General features: G+C 30.8%; 1 protein-coding gene across 1 annotated transcript in view; it reads right to left on the reverse strand.

Moving 5' to 3' along the window:
* LOC107163466 (uncharacterized) overlaps window positions 1-14,107 on the reverse strand; it is a 32,016-nt gene extending 17,909 nt beyond the window's left edge. Inside the window, exon 1 of the mRNA XM_015510920.2 lies at window positions 13,695-14,107. The gene's annotated coding sequence lies outside the window, so the exon portion shown is untranslated. The remainder of the gene's footprint in view (window positions 1-13,694) is intronic.
* Window positions 14,108-19,826: the final 5,719 nt, after the last annotated feature.

Here is a 19,826-nt window from a genome sequence, read left to right on the forward strand (position 1 = left end):
TTTGAGTTATATGCAGTTATTAAAACCAAATTATAATGAAATACAGAAATACAACTCAAAAACCTATACTTCTAAAAGCCAAACCACAATGTGGGTCACGTAATTTTTCTGTTTATTCTAAATTGGTCGGTGTAATTATCCACACATTCATATACTTCATCAAGGCTTTCTTCGAAGGACCTTTGTATGCGTTTTTGACAATAATTTATTTTAATACATATATACGTACCCAACTACCTATGTAGTAAAAAGACATGTGTTACAATTGTTGTTATTTTTATTTGATTATTATAATTTTTTTTTTTTTTTTTTTGATATCAATTCCGGACCAATCATACTTGTACAAAAGCAGCCGACCGTGGGTCAGGTCTACTGCGGGTGCCACGCCTGTCACCCACCGTTTTTTTAAAATACCTACTACCTAGAGGAAATATCACACGTATAGTATAATACAACGTCAATAATTTACATCCCTATAAATGTTAACAGTGATTTACCAGTAAGTACCTACCAACCACAGAAAATATCCCCGAGATCTAAAAAAACACTAAAATAGCCTGCACTAGCTATATTGACAAGGTCTACTGTGTACGACGACCAATAAACGTACGAAAGAACGTATACAATATGCATACTATATATGTTTACTGACACCATTCGGTCCGACACAAGTGCCAGTCAATAATGGATTTTTAAACCTTTATGCATTAAAAAAATAATAATAATAACAAAACCAACCAAGCTTCATTACTTCTATCAGTTGGTCTGCATACAGAGAACGTCGGAACCAGTTTACAAAATGCATATCTAATATAAAAACGAAAATCACTGGGAACTCTTAAAAAATTCACAGTATTGTGAAGTTTCAATTGTTGTTTGGAATAATTATTAAAAAAACATATTATCATTCAAGGGCATCCTTAATTATTATTACATTACTTAGAGGTCGATTTTATGTATTTTATTTTCCATTATTTAACCTTCAAATCGTGTAATATGGTATATAAACTCAATTAATTTATGTTATATGGTCGTAAAAATGTTCCTTAATTAATTTAAATATAACTTTTCGTTTGATATATCTACTATATTATTTCATATTGTTGAAAAAAAATCTGACATAATTGTGCGTTTCTATATAAATAGTATTATAGACAACAGCAGCAAAATAAAAATATCACCATAGAAACTGCATTGCAAATGCATCTGCAATCAATACCAATTTGGGAATAAATGTTTGAATTTTCAATTAATGATCCAATTATAAACTAAAAAAAGAGGGAAAATATGATAAAAAATGCACTTCAAGGTAATAAGTGAGGAATAATAAAAGGAGATGTAGACTTACCCTCTCCTCAATTATTTTCCCACCAACCCAAAAAATATTAAATCACCATAGTGTGGAGTATTTTACGAAATTAATTTTTTTATAGCTTATTATATTGTTTGAAAAAGATAATTGAACAATTAAAATTAAATTTTATTTTTTTTATTGGCTTGTTTTTTTTTTTTTTTATTAATACCGATTATAATGTAAACCAAACAACAAATTAACTAGTATATTACATTTTATTAATAGGTAATTAATAAATGTGAGTAATTTAGGGAGTCTGAGCCATGGTAGCGTCTTGAGTATATGATCAAAATAAATATTTTTATTCATTTTATATAAATTAGTCGAATGTCATAATATGGTTTTATTATAATTTTATACACAAATAGTGTTATATTTTTTTCTATATGTCTTGTAAACTGTACGTTTTACTAATAGCTAAAGTTTAGTTATGTTTCGAGTATCACTTACATCACATTTTATTTTTTTAATTATATGAAAATGGGTAAAAATAATGTTTGATATTTTATTAATTAATGTACCTTAATTTGTGTTCGTTTAGTAATTTTATAATAATTAAGATCATTTAAATTTGCAATATTTGAAATATTCACATGTTTAAAAAACTAATGAAATACTTGCTTGTATAATATTATAATGCCAAAAATTCGCACTTGTGTAAATTATTATTATATTTTATAAATTGTGTATTCACATGAATAAAATATTATGCGCGTGTCGAGAATAAAATATATTAATTTCGTACAGCCGGAAATATTTCGGAGGAACGCTTAAAAACTAAATCAGCATGCTGCCATTGTTGACGAATATACATGAATAATAATATAACAATTTGTATGGCATTATACTATTATGTGATACTAAAAACCGACAACACACTTGTTTCACTGCCCACTGGTCAGTGACTTCGAGAATTAAAATGAAAAACGATACACTCGATGTGTAAGGTGCAGAGGAAATAATATCCTAAACTCACGCTTACCAGTGCGATATAATAATATCATAGCGTTAAGTATAATATAACCACATTTTGCCGGAATCGAAGGTTGGACGGATGGTTTAAGATGTTTTTTCCCCTGTGGTTAAATGTAAAACAAGAATTTAATACGATAATGTATTATAGATTATGATCATTCGCTAAACGTTGTAATGTTGAATTTATGGTTTTACTATTATTTTTTTGTTTTTGTGATGTACAAAATAAAATAAAAATATTTTGTCTCGATTACGCGACATCAGCCGCGTATGTATGCGATCAGCGTCCACACTGCATGGCTTTAAAAAGCCAATAGTACGATATACTATATATAAACCATAGAGTAATATTACTCTATGATATAAACTGAGCCTAAGTGTAACCGGGGTTACCTGTTTTATTATTTTTTTTTTTAACTTTATTATTGATTTGGCCTAGAAATCGTTTGGGAAATTTGTCACGCACGTAAAATGCATTGCAAACATGCGCGCATTTTGCGGGGACAATATAACGACAATAATAATCATAATACCTATGTACAATATATATAGTGGTCCTCGTGGATTTCAAACATAGTTTTTTATCAGGCACTTAATCGTCGTCGCCGCCGCTTTGGTGTTATGGCTACTACGGACTACGGTATTATTATATATTATATATTTTTGTCTCGGTCGTCCGCATATACACCTACATAATAAGTATATAATATCCAACTAAAATATTGGTGTTTTGGCCTCGTTAGGTGACATTGTACGAATGTCTGCTGTATAATGTTTGACATAATAATTTACTATGATATGATATCATAATAATATGACACGTGGATTTTCGTGTCGTGTCATCGCCCCACTACCGATGTATATTGTATTGTGTTATTCTTTCCATATGAGTGTAACGATACGTCTCAATATTTTGATTCTCCGTCGCAATAATAAAAAAAAATCGAACGCGAGTGGAATAACGTTGGTATGTCGAAGTTTTATGCTGTGGATAAACGTTTCGGGGAATGTCCGTCTGAAAGGGAAAACTGAGCGGTTCAAAAACGGCTATCCGCAATCTGTTTTTGACGCGCGGACCGGTCTCGGCAGAGCTGGGCGAAAGCATTAACGCTTCGGCGTGCGTTGAAAGCCGCGTATTTTATGTATTTATTCATGCACCTACCCACCTGTACGTAAAATAACATTATACGTATATAATGCGCGCACGACTACCGTCCGGTTTTTGGCAATGTGTTCGAAAGTCAAGGCCGTGATAATAAGATCGCAAAAATTAATTTCCCTTTTCAGCAGCAACAAGTACGTACGTGGGAAACATCGTAGGCACTCTATAGATAAGTGCCATACAATAATATTATGTTGTGGTACGCTATATGCTGTATTTATACAACGTTTTAGACGGGTAAATAGTTGAAGAGAAAAACAAATTGCTCCAAAGAATATTCTCCGGAGATCACCTCGGCATTCCGATCGTCCAATATTATAACATTAGGTTTAATACAAACCTGCAAGCAATAGATCTGCATTTAAAAAACAAACATAAATCAACACTTTCGATTGTTATCAGTAACATTGTGGCTTTACTCAGATAAACAAAGTTATAGTAATATCCGTACCCCTTGTGTATAGAAAATAAACCTTATTTTTGGCAAATCGTTTACCCGTATTATTATGATGTATTAAGCATTCAATTTTTCGATATAGCCGTCGTTAAAGTCTACGGTTATCAACAACCATGCCACTAATAACATAATGGTGTACTGTACGTATTACATTTTATAAGGTTGTCGGATACTGTGTATTATACAATGTATTATTAACTTTGTTACGAGCAATATTTTTATGTCCAGAGGAATCGACCTATATAACCCCCCTCTCTTCCGAAATTTAAATAATATTATATAAAATGCACCAATTGTTGGTATAATAGGCACGTATGTTGGTTAATCTGTATGAACAGTATAATATGTACTTATAAGGTATACGATAATATTTGGGTACATTATGAGCTGTGTTAAGCCACGCATGTAACTATTTCGCAATATAAAATAAATAAGAGTGATCATCATGACGATTCCGTCGTCGATTCGGTCATTATTTATTACTTTATTAGTGTTGCCGTCGTACATTTGCGCTGATATTGTTTTAATTTCATTAAATGTACACCGGTGACTCACCGACCGCCGACGAACCGTAAAACAATAATAATACAACGTTATCTATGTGACATCGTTATTATGTGAGGTAAGATTATGTTATATTATTATTATACTTTTTTTATTATTTTAATGCAGAGCACCACAATATAATCGTGATGAACACTAGTGTCCGGTGGTTACATATTATGCAGAATTTCGATACTTCGTTGTGGCCTCTGGTTTTCACAATGCAAAAGCGCATAAATAGAGCGCACGCAATTTAATGCATTTTCGAGACTATAATATTATGCAGTTCTATACATTTGCCTGAGTATATTATTATTATTATCAAATAAGCAACATACTAGCTAATGATTTTTCTGTTAGTAGGTAGGTACTTACACAAAATAAATAAATCAGAAGGGTCACTGACAAGGAATTGTACGAGAAGCATAGGGAAATCCAATAAACCGCGGTAGATCAGAATGACCAGTATTATACAATACATAATATATAACAATATTATTTTCCTCCGAAAATATGGCCGTTTATTATTGTAACCATTTTACAGCATCCAGAGGCTGATACTTGAAATTATAATAATATTAGGAGTATAACCGTCAGAAATACCGAAGCAGAATATCGACAGACAATGCAGTGCAAATCCTGGATTCGTACAACGATATTTCCGTTTAAAAACTGCAACGTTACAGACATCTCTCTTTGCTACTGAAAAACATATTTTATTATTATACATCATCATTATTATTATACCTACATCTTGTCTCGCTTAAAACTTCCGTTTGGTTCTGTAGTGTCCACGTCGTATTTTTATGTGCACCAAGCGGCGGCGTTAAGATCGCGCAATTTTTTTCACCTCAGGTCTATTTTTTCTTACACAATTTATATCCTTAACTCGAGTAGTCGCATTCCGATTGTCTGGACCTCCATAATGGGAATCACGGGGGAGGCAAAAACGTCGTCTCTGGGAACGTATAATTCCGTCAATATTTTTACGACACATAGCAGTATATAGCAGATATAATACGAATTCGTACAAAAACAACCGACACAATAATACTCGTTTATTTGTTCTTTCATATATTTATAGTTCTAGATTATTATTGTTATATATATATGTTTTTTTTGCTTTTAAATGTGACGGCGTGAAAACTCTTTTCTATATAATATACTACAACTACCATTTTCTTATTTGCCATCGACACACGTCATTACAAACGTGTCCGTCTGTTCGTTTAAGTGCATTATGATTACGCTGTTATGGACTAAAATATTATTATATGTATTATGAGGATCATCTCCCCTACTCACCATCCTTGTTGGATGCTTTCGCCAAATTTACCTTTGATCCGTTTTGTTGGCTTGTAATACATATTTTTTTTTTTTTTTTTAAACACTCGTTGAAAATAGATCCTTAGTCCAGCCATATAAAGGTATAATTTTTTCAAACAACGTTTTATCGCGCTCGAAACATATTGCCAGAAACGTCATATTTTATGTAATCATCGTCGACCGTTCTAAAAATATATTTATGACGTTAATAGGTACATGCATTGACATCTCTAATCACACTAGGAACTAAGAAGACGAAAAGTATTTAACATCTGATCTAATCTGTAGTTTAAATAATGATATTAATAGTATAGATTATATAGGTATTATTATATAGTTAACATGTTTAAAATTCAATATGGGCAATTTATCATATCACGCACAGTGTATGGATAAAATATAAATTATGACGTATTATAATAATAATATACAGTTATTAATTATCTGCCATATTTTACGAAAATTGGATAACCATGAAACACGAATTTTCCCCGATGATTATTCAGAACACTGTTGTACCTATATATATATATTTATATAGAGCCAATGTCAAGGACAACATTACGAAGTGAACGACCAATTTCAATTCATAACATTGCAATGCACACGCAATCCTTTGGCACTAATACTCATTATTCCATCGCCATTACAATAATAATTAATATCATACGAGCGTACCTTAAAAATCATACTTTTTGTTCCATCCCTTTCAGCTATAATTATTTAATAAATCAACTGCCGTAGTGCCGTTCACTGTATTTAAAAAAAAAAATAAACTATGATTTATTTAGTTACATAACATGCTCTGGGCGCTGTCAATAAAACATCATACGTTTTGTCATCGACTAGAGTCAAATATTATATAGGTATACTTATTATAATACATACACTTGCGTATAATATAATAATATATATTTGTATGGGTTTATTCAATTTTTTATCAGCTTGTAATTTTACTCTTTGAAAATTATATAATATTATATACCTATACATAATACGTTTACGCGTCGCGTATTCTAATATATTATTATTATTTTTTTTTTTAATAAGGGCGATAATCGTATGTTGGTGTTGTATAGCGTTAATACAAACTACTGCGGTATTGTTTTTTTTTTTTTTTTTTTTACCATCTGTCGTCAACCATAAAACATCTTTTCAAATTAAATTTAGAAAAAAAAATAAAAGCCACATATACACAATGGTACCTATGTCCTATATGTTATAGGTCTTGACGAATCCGTTTAAACGTACTTGGGTACCAGAAAACCATAAAACATACGTGTAGAGGTTACAGTTGGTTGCGTATTTATTCATTCCTCCTTTTAAAACCGTCGTGTCGTGCCCATCACACAATATACTAGTAAAGTCAAAATTACAAAACAACGTTTCGCGCGCGGTGGACGTCCCCGAACGCCCGCTGCTGTGTTATAACACTATATCTAAATATACCGAGTGGTTATAGGCTATAGGTTCATAAAACACATTTTATTCTGTAGGAATGAAAACAAAAGCGGAACACACCTGTGTATTGAGAACGACTCGGCGGTGGTTAGGTAAACACGGCCTATTTCCGATATAGTATATCGTATTGCCCTATACGCGCATTATTAATCTGGCAATTCGTATTGAATGTCAAACCGTGTATTGATGTGTACGTGCGCATGTGTATTATACTGTATTAGGTTTAGGTATTATTATTCTCTCGTCTACCGACGTTCACGGTCTGACATCGTACCTTCCGATACGTTTATTGTGTGTATAATATTCCACTAACCGGGCGAAAACGTTTCGAATCATGCGCGCAAACGGCTACAATAATATAGTTCTACCAATACATATATAATATTATATATAGTAGGTACATACTTATACTGTTGTTGAATCGACAAAACGCTGACCCACATAATATCATCGCGTACACACACACACACATTTGCTCAATTCCGATTTCCGTGGGAACTATATACGTTTACGAGGCCGATTAATCGACGTCGTTGACGATTCGAATTGTCTCGACGTAATAACGAATACGATAGCTGATGTAAAACAATGTAAGGGCGCAAAAATACTGGCGTCCGCGAAGACTAGACAAAGTCTCTTTATATTCTGTACGATTTTTTACCATCATATTTCGGTTCTTAATTGCGAAGGTATACAAAAATCAATCGTGCTCTGACCGCAATACATATCATTATAATATTATTATTGTTGTCGTAACATAAAAGTATTGTATATTATAGTATTTCGCGATTAATCGGCCCGCATAAATGCGTAATTATCAACATCGCGTTCGCCAAACCACCAATATTCTATTTGCGAAATGTTCCATTGACAATTTATTATACCTATATTATTACCATTGTATATTTTATGTCCCCCGCATTTTATACAATGCGTAACAATTAATTCAAAATTTAATATTAACCGCTCATTCACGAGACATGTTATTGTTATCACTCTGAATATTTTTGATCACATTTTGCGCGTATCTGTTGATTAAATTCTGGTCTCGTTCTTATCGGCTAGGGAAAAACACTAGTCCAAGTATCCGACAGCACACGCAGTTTATAACAGTCGATTGTAACTTTGATTAAGCAAGCTATTCATGATGCTGCAGTTTCTATAGTATTGCCTGATACAATAATAGTTGGCTGTAGGTTTCACCTGACACAATCGTGGTTTCGGAAAAGAAAATCCAAAATCTCGGTTTAGTTCAATACTATACAGAAAAAAACTCTGAAATTGGGTCTTGGATAAGAAACACGTTTGGACTCACTTTTTTAAGTCCACAAGAAGTTTCCAAATGTTTTATTGAAGACTTTATGAGTATTATACCAAACGATCAAAGAGTGAGTTTATACGCTGATTATTTAACCGATACGTATATATCGGAAAATTCTATACTTTCAGCAGTAATTATACTTTAAAATTTAAATATTTGATTTGTTCTTTTTTTTAAATTTAACATTCTGAAAACGAATGACGATTTTATTATTTTATTTATTGGAGGAAAATGGACAGTGGAGGAAAACGGTATCTCGTTTTTGGAGGAAAATGGCTACGGCCACACAGACAAGCGATATTATTATATAATGGATGAAATATGTCCATCACTCGAAATCTGAAATAATACGCCGTTATTATGGGATATCTTCAAAATCGATATTAAAATAATATTTTTATCGTGCTATACGTTTTATTTCGCTGTGATAGAATATTTTGTGTATCATCATGAGGTTGAAACAGTGTTGGTTTGAAAATGTTAAATATTATTTAATGATGAGAACCTCATAGTCACCCACCAATCCACTCTATCTCATCTGTATAGTTAAGTTTAATTTGTGTTTAAGAAGTAGCTTTTAACAGAGTTAACTGATAATATTTCAACCACGAATATCATTGATCACCTTATTGAAAAATTAACATATACAGTCACTAACCAGCAAATTATTAATATACCCTCCCCCACCTCTCATTACATTATGTCGCTGAAAAATTATGTTGATACTCAAATCACCTATGGGTGAAACGATAAGACTTCTGTGTATGACGAACTGGTTGTCAAGAGACATTTTTTCTCTTGCGCTTCTTTTAACACTATTGCCTGTGGCAGCGAACTCTGCGGATAGAACACGCACACATAAAACGATCTACCTCGTTTCGGTTCAGAGACTTCTTAGACTATGACTATATGGTTGCGCAACGTATCCTATACACTTATCTACATAGAGTCGGTAGCGCCGGAGATCGTGTTTCCATCGTCTAGTCCAAGGTACCTGCTATATAAAATAACCGTGTACCTATACATAGATCGCGTGTGCTGCAAATCTATTTCCCTCGCATCAAAACTGTAACACGCGGGGCGCATAGAGCCGTTTAAATAATCGTATAACAACAACAACAAAAAACCGTTGTACACAATACAAGTATATAATACTGTATATATGCACATAATATATTATTATTTATTATATACGTCATCGCGCGTATACTGTATAATATTATTATATTTAATATAATATATAACTGCCATTAATACGACATTAACTGCACAGTGGAGGCGGTGTGCGTGTATATATGTGTAAAATATGTAGAGACTACTGACTATCGAATGGAATGGAAAGTATATAAAGTAAAAAAAAAAACACAAAATCGTACCGGCCACGATTACTTGTACCTACTATTACACAGTATACATAATAATAATATATTATTTATATAAAGCACTAAAGCAGTGTGTGACTTCTGTAGTTCTGTGGTGCATGCGTCGTCGTCATCATTATATGTGACGGAGATTTTCGCATAGCCGTCGACGTAATTGCCGTTTATTCGGAGCAATTTACATGTTTATTCTATTATATATGCGCGCGCAAATGTGTGTGTGTGTGTGTTTGTTATACATTTACGTGTACCTATATAATATTATACATATAGTTAGACATTTAACGTTCCCGTAGTTCACGATTGGTCTCGGTCTGTCACGGCGTTAAATTATCTACGCCTATGTGTGACCCACATCGGGGGGCGCGCATCGGCTCTTTCAAGTACGAGAATCGCTCGACGAAACGAGTCAAAGCCGAGACGGCAACTTCCCTCCTCGCCCACTAGACCAGGGTGTATGATATTATGAATATTAAAATCCGTTGGAAATTACGATGATAAATAATAATAATAATTTTGTTGTATATGTGTACGTCCGTGGTCTATATTGATTATAATATTTATACCTCTATAAGTACTATAATATCATGGTTGGGAAATCGTGTCCAATCGGCGGGCACACGCATCACGCAGTCTTCGAACGTTTATTGAGCCACCACCACGCAGTCGATTTGATAATGTTATTATTTGACATTATATATTAATAATAAATAATAACCGTATAGTTCGGCAAGCTTGAGAGAAGAAGCGCTCGAATCGGATAATAAAATAATAATAGGTATGTTACCCACTGTAATAGTATACGAAAATAGTTCCGTCGAAGTAATGTTCCATGCACAAAAAAAAAGTTTTTAATTCGCATATCGTCCGTCACGCGTGTGTATATGAGTCTCATCGACGAGTGCGAGAAAGTTTTATATTTATTATTATTATTTTCAATAATTCAGTCAGTAGGTTATCGTAAATGAAAACTGGTAATTTCACATTATGTAAGCCCGATAAAACTCATCCACACAACCACACATGTATTGAATGCTAAAACGAATTTGAAATTTATTATATTATGCACTTTCATTCAATCGTCGCGACAAATACGCCGATTAACCCGTCTCGAGTGTCGACATCTTGCAATCAGTTTGTTTGATCGCAAACCTTTTCGCTACCGTGTATAGTATGAAAATATAAACATGTATATAAAATATATGTTGAGAAATAGCTGGAGATAGTCGGGAAAGTAATAAGGTGAGCCTTTATCCACGAGATCGATGTACAAAGAAGTTTAGTGGTTCGTTTTTGACAACAAAGTAAATTATGAAAATCCAACCCAAGGAGATTCTATAATTGTCTGTACCAAAACAGGGAAAGATTTAAAAATACTTAAGTGTACAATATATACTTGAAAATATGTTAATCAGACGGACGGAGGTCGCACTCTGTTCCTACTGATTACAGACTGATAGCAAAGGCGATTTTTTCCTTAAGTAATTATTACGTATATAGGGATTACAGCGTTATGTTAAATTATTTTGTATAATATGTGCGTATAGTTTACGTTTAATATACAGTAAAGAACAATGTTTTTTTTTTATATAATATACTCTCATAAACGACGTAAAGACGCAAACTGCACTAACGAACCTGCAGTGACGTCTGATCTTTATCGCAATAATTATATGATTTATTTCATTTTTCTCGCAATTATATTTATTACGCTGTGTAACACTAACGTATAGTCTTCCGGCTAAGATGAGTATAAATACGCTGATACAGATGTATTAAGTAAACATTTTTTTTCCGGTAAACACTCCAGAATTGCGGACCGGAAGGACATTGCTTATAGACACTATCTTTTCTACATAGTTTACACACATACAACATTATACGTAATAATATTATATTAATTTTACACGGGCCCGGCGCGTGTATAGAGCCATAGAGGCACCTGCATGCGCCGTGAAAACGAGAACGAAACAAATTATTGTGATGGTTAGGAATTTGAAATCTCCGTATTTTTATCGTTTTCGAAGCACGTTTCATCTCTTAGAACTTGAACAACGATCAATCCACTCGAGTAGAATAATGATATTATTTTAATCGACATCCGGATTAACAGCGTTCTATTATTGTTTTTAGGTTAATACCTTACACTGTAGCAGTCTGTCTGAACCTTCTGGATTCACATTAGGTAAACACTAAACACACACGCCCTCGATAATATTGTATTTCACGTATAATATATTAACTATAGTTTATATTATAATGAATACATATATAATATTTTTCCGAGGTATAAGATAGTACATTTTCGCGACAAACGTGCTCATGGCGAATATCAGAATAAACTATAATATAACTACATGTTTACATGCTATATAATATAGACCTTGTGTGCACACCCGTTGCCGTGGTCTCCCTTGGGTTGAAAAGAGAGTACCTATATAATATTATAAACACGATTGACATTGAGTGCGGTATTGGCGATTTTATTGGAATCTGAGGACGTTGACGGGTGAGCGTCATATATAAAAATATATAAAGCGTAGCACTGCGGTGTGCACGACTTACGTGATCGAAAGTGTCTGGTCGGATAAGAATAATAAAAAAAAAACAATATCGAAACTGCAATAGTGCAATGTTATTTAAATCTACATCATACGATCAACTGTATTATTCATATTATAATATAGCTTACAGTACGCACATAAATGAACGATGTGGTTTTGCGGGTATTGACTATCGAGTGGTACAGCAGAAACATATTATAGCGTATAATTTTGTAAGTATATAAAATGAAATATAGGAAATGCCGGATGTCAAAATCACAGAGTTTGAGATCGGTATGTTAGATAAGAAATAACAAAACCTAACACTTCTGAAAACCTATTATTTTTATTTTTTTTGCCATCGTAACAGGTATTAAACTTAGCTCACAAATATTTTGATATTTTCAGCTTGAGTTAAAGGATGTTTCCTAGTCTTCGAAGAAATATAAAATTGTTACAAACTATTTATATGCACACTACAATGCTACCGGTTACATAGTGTTTATTTTAATCGTCACCGGATACCGTTGTTATAAATCAAAATATTTATGTCCTCTGTGGCTCCGAGCATATTTTGTTACCCGATACGTTTTGTCATTTCCAACCATCGTGTGGCTATGACATAATTTATGGAACAAACAGAGAGTGATAATTTCCCGTAATTCAAATTAAATAATATAATTTAATTAGGTGAGTAAAAAATTATTTTATTCAATATTTTTATGTTAGGTATATAATATGTAAATTTCAAGAAATTAAAAAAAAAAATAATTGAAACAATCAAACAATATAAAAATATAAGCGAAACGATGCAAAAATACATAGGTAACAAATAATATGAACGCAACTGTAAATAGAGCATCTACTATTGACGTCTTTTGAGATATATATAAGGGGTTTACCCGCACCATTAAATATTTAAATTTAAATGAAAATAATTTTAAATCTACTTATTTTTGGTATTAGCTATTATATTTACACTTGAAATAACGAATTTGTTCAAAGTATTATTTAAAACCAAATAAAAAAAAAATACATTTAAATCACCAAACGTGTTTTTATTTAACTACTCTTTTTAGTTGTTATTAATTTATAGGTACTGATGTGTATGATATATATATATAGACCGATATAGATATACCTAAATTATTTGTTAAAAAAAATATTATTTACCTATGAATAGTATAAGGGTTTATTACATAAGCCCTCGCGATGTTCTCGTTAGCAGTAGTAATAAGTGTATGTGATGATATCTCGAAAACTATATTCCATCCGAGGCGGCAATCTCCGATCACTGTTCATCTGTGTACTGTGTATAATTAAGACGCGAAAAATTTAAAATATGAAAAAAAATATATATGTAAATACCAATAAAAAAGTTAAGCACAATATTAGTTGGTAATAATTCGTCTATTAAAACCACACACTCCAATAATAATATCGAATAGATTGTTGTAAACAATAAAATGCGCGAACGGAACAATATGACAATATTATTATTTTTTATGCACGATAATACCAATACGATTATGTTACGCCGCACTGAGTGATTGCACGCGGGTCGACACCTGTACGAAAACTGAGCTCGTCTCTGGCGGTTCTTTCACTCGCCGCCGTCGCAGTATCGGCACTCTCTCCCAGCGCAACCTGTTCCGCAAGCACGCGCGCCACACGGCGATGATAATAATATTTTATTTGTGTTCGATCCGAAGCGGACGGATGAATGGGCGGCGGGTGCTAAAGAAAGAATCGCTCGCCTATAGTGTTGGATTTTTCACCTTTTTAACTAAAATCAGTTAAAAACGAGTCATCAAAGATTAAACCTTTTTTTTATTTGTACACAATATTATAATTTATAATATTATTAGATTATTACTATAAAATAATATTATCATTTATCGGTAAAAAACTACGGATTGGTGATACTTAATTGAACCACGAAAAATCGTAACCACCATCAAGATATTTCATATATGTGTTTTATTAAGTTTAAAATAGCCAGCATAACTACATCACTAGGGGAACTAGAGTTGAGAAGGTTGATATTATAATTGTTTAAGGATAGCGTGATCACGGAGAGAAGGAAGGTGTGATAAGAATAAAGTTATATTTATGTATATATAAAAAAGTACAATGAAATAATACGAGGCTAAGTTCACGTCTTATGAAACGGTTTTGGTGAAAAGTAGGTGTTTAATACACAAAGAGAAGTTATAGGTATTAAGGGCTAAAAGTAAAAAGATAATAATATTAATAAAAGTAGCGCCTAGGGTGAGGAAATATGACAAATGTGCGCGGAACGGAAAAAGGAAAACAATAAGAAATTTGACAGTCGCGGGGAAATTTAAGAGAACATTGAACTGCAACAATATTATTATTCATTATTGACAATCGATATTTTTAATTTGCTATTCTAGTGCAAAATATTGTTTCTGAAAATTGTATTACATCTGATATCATTGTTATTAGCAGTAGCCTACGCAGGATTTTAGTTAGATTAAGCCGGTTAAGGTTTTACATGAGAAAATAATTTAAATAATTTGCTTTACAGTTTTTAGTTATAACAAATTATAATTTATAATAAATTAATAATAAATTTAATTAATATCTATTAAAAACTAATTGATTGAATCTTTGTATTGAAATGGTGGAAAATAAGATTTATTTTTTAAAATGAAAAAATTTCAAGGGGGGGTTAGAATCCTAAAACCCTACCCCTTGGTACGACACTGGTTATTAGTTTTTACAATTTAAAGATCACTACTCTTATATTACATATGATAATTTATTCTCCTATAACTTCTCTACATAAATTATAACATCAAGAACCATAGGCGTGCGGACAGGGGCAGCAAGGTGTGCTCTTGCTGCCCCTGGACGGTTTGAATATATTTGTCTGGGCCGAACTATATAATAATAACATAACATAATAATATAACCGTATTATAATAATAAAGAATAATGTGTTATTGATATTTGATGTATTTTTAATTTTGATATGGTAACCGGTGTTGAGCAAAAACAATCTATGATTAACCAATGATAATATCGTATAAAATATTTTTATTTAAAGGTCAAAGGTTAAATTTTGATTTTGAGCTTAAAAATGTTAACTTAATACCCATCATGTATGGGCCGGTAAAAATATTCGCTGCCCCCGACTTGAAACTTTGCGCACGCCTATGTCAAGAACTTAAAAAAAGAAAAAGAAATTAAATTAATTTTAGTTTCTACTCATAGATTATGTCAGACTTGTCAGAGCACCATCATTTGTTTTTCCCTTGACCACGTGCAACATAACAAATGGATGTTTAGTAGAACTAAATACCAACCCTAAGTTGTTACTTTTAATTTTAGAATGAACTCACCTATCATCAAACTTTAAAACAAGAATATATATTTTAATGTAATACATTTTATAAGGCATTTTTAAATTATAATAATTTACAATATCATATAAACTTACATAAAAATTCAAATATCATAAAATATCTAACTTAGGAACGCTAGACATATAATGTTTTTAACTTAAAGTTTTATGATATAGGTAAATTCACTCTAATATTAATAGCAATAACACGGAGTTGGATCTTCAAAACATAAATTTGATGTGTTGCGCGTTGCCTAGAGAGAAAACAAATAATACGTTGGTTGCATCCTCTTAAGATTATTCTATATATATATATCCTAATATAATTTTATTATTAAATTCTGAACGAAGTGATGAATGTATTGATTTTACAATGATATGTTTTTTTTTTTGTGTGTGTGTCTGTACAGCAAAACTAGTCGAAATAATGCTTCGATTTCAAACTCTGGGGGTGGTTTCCGATGTAAAAGTGTATATCCTTGGTCATTATACAGGTCAAAAGTAAACATTTTCCAACAGTTTTAAAAAAATCGAGAAAAACCAAAAAAAAAATGACAGAAAAACGGGAATTTTTACGCAAAATCAGTTTTCGACCAAATCGATTTTTTTATAATCGTTGTCATTCAAAAATTAATCACTGTAAATACTTGAAATTTTCACCAAATATTTATGTTAGTGTTATCTATATACAGTTTAATTTTCAAAACTTTTTGACTTTTTTTGAGTTATTTATAGATCACTGAAATTTTCAATTTTTTTTTGAAGTGTCGTTAAAAAAGTGTTGGGACGACCAAAAAAACTTGAAAATTTAATACAAGGTTCCTTATGAATTATTCTTATTGTAGCTAAAAAAAAATTAAAAATCGTAAGTCACAATTTTTTTTAATAAGCGTTTATAGTTCAAAATTTTACGAAATCTGTCGAAAACGCGAAAATTTGCAAGTAATTTTGAAGTTGAAAAATCATAAAATTGTTTGTGTTTATAACTAAGGATTAAAAATACAACACTAAGTTTTCCATAAGTTTTCCTTCAAGTAGCTATAGGGAAAACTCGAAGCATCATTAATCATTATAGGAAAAATTTTAAGTGCGTTTGAAACGATTTTAAATATTTGTTATTATTCAAAAAGTATAAGTCGTAGACACTTGAAAATTTTATCAGTTATTGATATTGGGATTTTCTTTACATGATTTAATTTTCAAAATATTTTGACTTTTTTTGAAATATTTATAGACAACTGAAATTTTCAATTTGTCTGAAAATTTTTTTTTGAAGTGTCGATAACATTTTTTTGGCCCTATCAAAATACTTGAAAATTTAATACAAAGTTCCTCATAAGTTATTCTTATTGTGATTAAAAAATTATAAAAATACATAGTCACGATTTTTTTTTATTAGTATTTGAATTTCAAATATTGACTTAATACGTAAAAATTACGGCAATTTTCAAATTATCTTAGATCGAAATTCATAAAAGTTTTTCTTTTTAGTTCTAAGATTTGAGAATTTAATACAAGGCTCATAATATATTTTTACAATAGCAGTTGAAAAATAAAATAAATGTATAGTCACATTTATTTTTTACAAGCATTTAAATTTTAAATTTGACAACATACGTAAAAATCACGAAAATTCGTAAATTATTTTATTCTAGAAATTCATAAAAAATTTTCTTTTTATACCTAAGATTTGAAATTTTATTACAAGGCTCCTAAAATATTTTTACACTAGCAGTTAAAAAATACAAGAAATGTATAGTCACATTTTTTTTTTTTACAAGCATTTAAATTTTAATTTTTACAACATACGTAAAAATCACGAAAATTCGCAAATTATTATAAGCTAGAAATTCTTAAAAATATTTTTTTTAAATCTAAGATTTGAAAATTTAATACAAGATTCCTTACAAATTTGTCAATCTTTATCACAAAAAAAATGTCCACCGGAAATTCAAATTAAATTTTTATTAGCATTTGAATTTCAAATATTGACAAAAATTCGTCAAAACCATGAATATTTGCAAATTATTTTGTAGTTCAAAATTCATAATATTGTTTGTATTGATATCTAACATTATAAAATTTAACACCAAGTTTTCCATAAGTTTTGCTTCAAATAGCTATAGAGAAAATTTGAAGCGTCATTATAGGAAAAATTTTTTGAGCGTTTGAGTTTTAAATTTTTATGAAATCGCGTAATGATAACGATTTAACCTCAAACCAGGTATTCGTATATCTATGATAATATAATAAGGTATTATGAATTATGATAACTACACTAATTGATTAACCATGCCATATGCAAAATGCGTCTTAATTGAAAAATAAAATATTTGTTTCAAAATAGAATATATGACAATATTTAAATATAATATATCCTAGACTGACAAATCATCTCCGTTCAGAATCGTTTTTCGTATACAATGATACCTATCATTGAATTCAAATTTAATCCCATCCATTACAACAACCTACTGTACAGCAGAGCGACATCCACGACTTACCCGCTTTTTTAAATATTATTATTATTTTGAATAAACTTAAATAAGTTTGTTTATTTATTAACAATTATTTCTTGATCAAAATTGAATTTATCTAATGATTTATATACGTCTTAATAATGTTTAACTCACACAGACTCATTATCGATCCAAAATCCATATACGCATCTGCCAAGATATAAAAAAAAAACAATTGCATATCTTACCTACTGTAGTAGTCATGGCCCGCAAACTCTTTAAACTAAATTTTATTTGTTCAATCAAATTTTCCAGTTGAATTAACTTCCGCTTTTCAATAATATACACTATTTAGTTTTCTGCGTTTCACTGCGTATAAAAACATTGTTGATGACCGATGCTAACTGTATCTAATTTAATGTTTTGTTTTTCACTATAGATTTATTAATTTATTTGTTTTTACTTCACGCTTGATTATAATATATAATGTATAAAAGTGTACTTATTAATACTTTTGATTTAAAATTTAAAATAATTATTTTCAATATGGATCATCAAATATAAATCATAAAATAATAGGAACCATTTAATAACTAAATTTTGTTTTCAGAATCCGGTATAGGTACACTCAATGTTTTTAGCCAATTCTGAGTAGACTAATGAATGTGTTGGTTTAGCAATGTATTGGTGGTTAATGAGGAGGAAGAGGTTATCAGTCTTCTCAGTATGTATTATAATAATATAGAAAAAAAGTTGAAAAAATAGAAAATTTCATGCGAAATCAGGTATCGACAAAATCGATCTTGATTTTTTGATTCAGTTTAAAAATTGAACATTGAATACTTTAAGTTAATGTAAAGTTAAGTTTTACTTTTAACTGTTTAAATTTTTCATCAAATATTCGAATAAAAATTTTTCAGAGTTTAGGTAAGTACCTTAACATTTTATTACATTTGAATGTTATTATTATTAATGTAAAAATAATTAATTATATTAATATTTTGATTATTTTTCAACCAGACGTCTGGAGATTTTATATTATGTACAGATTAATCAGCGGCTCCACTGCTGCAGTTGATTGTTTTCACGAAACAGCGAATTACGAATTTTAATTTTAATTTAAATGATATGATATGAAATATTTTAAAAGATATGAAAAACAAAATTAAAAACTATGAAAATAATAATTATTTATTACTGTCTACGTTGTGGGTCCTACAAAAGTTTATATTCAACAGTTCCTTCCCCCAAAAGTTCCACAGACTAATGGCCCTTGTTGTCGAAGCCTCAACCCTCAATAAAAAAAAAAAAAAAAAGTTTATATAAATAAATAATAATAATAAAATACATATTTTTTAGGATTACGTTTTAAATTTTAGCGACACGGTAGCGGTTAAAATAGTTACAGCTTGTATTAAAATATGTTTTGGATGTCCCTATTCCCTTGCGTTGTAGACTGTTCCTCGGCTGAGTACG

Source organism: Diuraphis noxia, unplaced genomic scaffold (genome assembly GCF_037042655.1).
Source record: "Diuraphis noxia isolate RWA-SAM2 unplaced genomic scaffold, SU_Dnox_SAM2 contig0004, whole genome shotgun sequence".
Classification (NCBI taxonomy): Eukaryota; Metazoa; Arthropoda; class Insecta; order Hemiptera; family Aphididae; genus Diuraphis; species Diuraphis noxia.